The sequence below is a fragment of the Schistocerca serialis genome, chromosome 4, assembly GCF_023864345.2.
Source record: "Schistocerca serialis cubense isolate TAMUIC-IGC-003099 chromosome 4, iqSchSeri2.2, whole genome shotgun sequence".
NCBI classification, from domain to species: domain Eukaryota; kingdom Metazoa; phylum Arthropoda; class Insecta; order Orthoptera; family Acrididae; genus Schistocerca; species Schistocerca serialis.
The window spans coordinates 415,630,541-415,635,540 of record NC_064641.1 but is presented as its reverse complement, the minus strand read 5'-3'; the positions used below and the strand labels follow the sequence as shown (position 1 = coordinate 415,635,540).

The window sequence follows — 5,000 nt, the reverse complement described above, 5'->3', positions numbered from 1 at the left end:
TATTACCTATGTCCTCTCCGAACTCGGGAGGACTGAACACCTGCACGAGTCGGTCCCAGTCTGTCCGAGCATAATTGAAGCGTTCCACCCATTCGCCTGGCACATCCGCGATGGTCGGCGCTATATCAAATGTTATACAGTTATGGTCACTGACAGTTAGATGTTCTCTTACTTGCCAGTTATGGACGTGGGGTGCTGCCAGTAGATAGGGACAGCGGGAATCTCGTTAATCCATTCATGCGCGTCACTAATTAGATGACGAGGCATTTGGCTATACAGCCGTCTTTATTCACAAATACAGTGAATAACACAAGGTAATACATAACACTCTTAATCTATTGCGCCTTGCTCCCCGAGAGGAGCTCACAAGGGCGCCGGTTACCGATGTTGTGTAACCGCTGTTACCTTAATATTAATCACAGTATCACAAGTTACATACAAAATTTGAATAAAGAGCGGAATTGCTCCCGATATTGAAGCCCCGGGAGTCGGGGCAAACTAACCTAAAACTAACCGACTAACTAGCCTACGCCCTCCCTGTACTTCGGCCTGGACGACGTCATATTTTCGAACAGGCCGAAGATCCACGTCGTTCCACAGAGCACCCGCGTGCTGATGGTGCTTATCTCCCGCCTGCGGAAGCCAAGTTGTAGGAGCTGGCGGGCTGATGTAGGTGCCCAAGTCCCCCTCCAGTTCAGGGTCACTGTTCTAAACTGTATGCTGCTGGCTGCAGGTCGGAGAGCGCCGACGGCTTGCCGCACCGACGGGACGTCGTATTTCGCCGCCTTCTGCCGATGACACCAGTCGGTGTCAAGATGGTCGCCGACGATCTGTGCGTCGATGACATGCACCACGCCATCCTTAGACGCCACAACGTCGGGCTTGCGGACTCCCTCTGGTGTACGAAGGTGTGGCTCGACAGACACGTCGAACCCTCGTTGAGCCAGCCCGCGCGCGACGTATTTCACAACCGCGTCATGTCGTCGCACCCGGGCTCGGCTGGTCAGCCCGCAGCCCTGGACGACGTGGTTTGCGGTCTCGACGGCGTTGCATCTTGCGCGACACATCTTCTCCCTGTCTCGGCCGCGACTCCTGCGCGCTTTGGATGGTAGAGCGTTAATGCGCGTGCGGATGCACGCGACGTAGTCACGGCCAGACAGGAAGCGACTGGTGTCCTCGACCCAGCTGTGTTGGCCTGATGTCCTGGCTGACGACGAAAGAGCTGCCCCGTCGAAGGAAACATGCAGGCGCGCCGCCCACATCTCACCAACTTTCGCAGCCGTTGGCAGCAGATGGCCCTCCCACGTCAGGTGTCGTTCAAGCGCCGCCACTTCGTGTCGTGCCTCCCCCAGGTCTGCGTCGGTGGTGGTGGTCTCGAGCTGCAACAGGGTGAGGAGCCTGCCCCGCCTCAGGGTTGGCCCTATCCAGCGGGCTGATGGAATCCCAAGGCCCCCATGGGCAATTGGAGCGTGAAAGTAGCCCAAGGGGGTGTCGGCTGGGAGGCGGAACCATCTCCTCACGGCGGCTCGGACGCAATTGTCCATGGCCTTGAGCGCACCGATGCGGGTGCGACTCAGTGCTAGGCCATGATACAGGCCCGGGAGAAGGACCTCACGAAGTGCAAAGAGCCGCTGCTGCGGCTTCAGCGGCGCCCGCGTGATGATCGACAGCTGCTCCTCGATGTGGTGCCTCGGATGGAAGAGACACCGCCCAGAGGAGGAGAACTGCAGTCCCAGGTAGCGGAAGGTCTCACCCACTCCCAACGCCGGCATGGTGGTTTCGCCGGCCGTGAAGGTGACGCTCGCATCCACTTTTACTTTCTTCTCGCGGCCGGACGCCACGAGTGCGAGGGTGAGACACTTCCGCGGGTTAACCCGCAGCCCCAGCTGGTCGAGGGCTGCCACTGCTGCGTTGATAAGGGACTGCAGGCCCCCCCTCGTGGAGGCGAAGAGCAGGATGTCATCCGCGAAGGCCGCCGCGTTCGTCTGGCGGCCCAACACCTTGACACCTACGTGAGAGGGCAGTTGACCTAGAACATAATCAACAGCGAAATTGAACAGGAGAGGGGACAGAGGATCTCCTTGCCGAACACCTCTTGCTGGCCGCACGGCCGGGGACTCGTCGCCACCCCCCGCAATTACCGTCGTGCTGTCCGCATAGCAGCCCTCGACGTAGTCAATGAATTCGTCCGGCAGACCATGGGCTTTAAGCACAGGACGCAAAGCCGCATGGTCCAACGAATCGAACGCCTTGGACACATCGAGGGATGCCATGAACACAGAACGACAGCGGCGGACGGCGCCGACGAGTATCCGGTCGAGGAGGAAAGTGTTCTCCAGCATCCCATCCCTTGGGATGAAAGCCCGCTGACGTTCGTCCACAGCACACATCTGCATAAGGCGAGTCGCCAGAACCTTATGGAAGGTTCGGGCTAGCACCGAGCAGACGGTGATGGGCCGAAAGTCAGCGGGGGATGCTGGGGCGGCTGTCTTAGGGAGCAAAGAGGTCCTGGCTCGGAGGAGGGAAGGGGGAAGCTTGCGGGTAAGCAGGAAAAGGTTTAGGAGTTTGGTGGTGACCTCCGCTGGAAGGCGGCGCAGCTGCACCGGCGAGAGGCCGTCAGGGCCGGCAACGGAGCCTCTGGGCGGCAAGGCGGCCGCAACCTCTTCTGCAGTGATCGGCCTCCATAGGCGCTCAAAGTCAACAGACTCCGAGCGCGGGAGAAGCCGATCGGGAATGGAGCCAGCGTTGGAAGGTGGCTCTGTCGTGAAGAGGCTGCGCCAGAAGTCCACCAGCCCTGGGATGTTCGACGGCGGCTGGAGCAGGGTGCCATCCAGGAGGCCACGCACGCAGCGCGCGCGATTCTTCCTGAAGGCATCCTGACATCTGGCATATTCCCACCGGCGGCGCTTCCGCTTGGAGAGCGGAGGGCCACCACCAGACCGCTGCTTGGATGGCGGGCGCGACGTCTTCCTCTTCCTTGCTTCTGCTTCCTCAGAGCCGACAGCTCGGAGGGCCTCAGGCAGCCCAGCCGCGACCACTGCCAACGGCGTACCCGGCCCCAAACGCACAAGGTCGTCCAGGGCCGAGAAGCGCGCGGCCGACCGCGGCAGGCCGGCGAGGTGCCTCCATATGGCTTCGTCGACTACAGATGTTTGTGGCGGGCGCTCAAGCTCCGGCGGAGAGGGTGGCCCCTCCGGCAGCGACTCCGGGACGGGTGAATGGCGCAGACCATGCTGCGTCTGTTGTTCCCGCCTCAGCTCCTCTACGTATTCCCGCACCATCGTCCTGTGTGCCACCGTCCTCCTCCTGCACTTGATGGCATCCAGGGTACGGTGCGGAAACAGGGGTAGAAGCTCCTGGTTTGCAAAGAGGACTTTGGAGTCACTGGCACAGAGAAGCCTAGCCTCCGCCAGGGCGAGCTCCCGCATTTCTTCTTCCGCCCACCGAGCTCGCTTCCTATCAGTTGCAATCTCCGCATTTGCCGCTTCCGGATGGGCGCGGCGGCGGTGTTGTCCGAGCCCGATCTTGCTGCGGAAGGCACGGCTGCAAATGCTGCAGTGGAACCATGGCTCCACGGCCTCCTCTACTTCAGGGACGGTTGGCAGGCTAGCAGTCGGGACTGTTAGGCCGGGTCCTTCAGCGGAAGGCCCGGTACCCGTGTTTTCTTCTCTTGTTGTCCCAACATTAAGGGTTATGCGATGGAGGGCTGGTAACCCCCCAAAGCCCCAAGTGCGGACTTCCACTCTGCTTACCAGTCCTATCAAGGACTGGCGTATCGGCGGGCCCACGGGAAGGGGGGAAGCCGCAGGCAAGGAGAGGCTAAGAGGGCATGGCCCATGTATTGCGCTTCACTTGCCCAGTAACTATGAGAGTCATAGTTACTCCCGCCGTTTACCCGCGCTTGCTTGAATTTCTTCACGTTGACATTCAGAGCACTGGGCAGAAATCACATTGCGTCAACACCCGCTAGGGCCATCGCAATGCTTTGGTTTAATTAGACAGTCGGATTCCCCCAGTCCGTGCCAGTTCTGAGTTGATCGTTGAATGGCGGCCGAAGAGAATCCGCGCACCCGCGCGCCCCCGGAGGAGCACGCTAAGGCGGACGCGGCCTCGCAGCAAGGAAGATCCGTGGGAGGCCAAGGCACGGGACCGAGCTCGGATCCTGCACGCAGGTTGAAGCACCGGGGCGCGAACGCCGCGCAGGCGCGCGCATCCTGCACCGCCGGCCAGCACGAGGCCGACCAACGGCGAGAGCAGACCACGCCCGCGCTAAACGCCCGCACTTACCGGCACCCCTACGGCACTCACCTCGCCCAGGCCCGGCACGTTAGCGCTGACCCACTTCCCGACCAAGCCCGACACGGCCCGATCCTCAGAGCCAATCCTTATCCCGAAGTTACGGATCCAATTTGCCGACTTCCCTTACCTACATTATTCTATCGACTAGAGGCTCTTCACCTTGGAGACCTGCTGCGGATATGGGTACGAACCGGCGCGACACCTCCACGTGGCCCTCTCCCGGATTTTCAAGGTCCGAGGGGAAGATCGGGACACCGCCGCAACTGCGGTGCTCTTCGCGTTCCAAACCCTATCTCCCTGCTAGAGGATTCCAGGGAACTCGAACGCTCATGCAGAAAAGAAAACTCTTCCCCGATCTCCCGACGGCGTCTCCGGGTCCTTTTGGGTTACCCCGACGAGCATCTCTAAAAGAGGGGCCCGACTTGTATCGGTTCCGCTGCCGGGTTCCGGAATAGGAACCGGATTCCCTTTCGCCCAACGGGGGCCAGCACAAAGTGCATCATGCTATGACGGCCCCCATCAACATCGGATTTCTCCTAGGGCTTAGGATCGACTGACTCGTGTGCAACGGCTGTTCACACGAAACCCTTCTCCGCGTCAGCCCTCCAGGGCCTCGCTGGAGTATTTGCTACTACCACCAAGATCTGCACCGACGGCGGCTCCAGGCAGGCTCACGCCCAGACCCTTCTGCGCCCACCGCC

General features: G+C 60.7%; 1 pseudogene; it reads right to left on the bottom strand.

Moving 5' to 3' along the window:
* Positions 1–5,000, bottom strand: part of LOC126475644 (large subunit ribosomal RNA) — a 10,714-nt pseudogene that overhangs the window by 3,968 nt on the left and 1,746 nt on the right.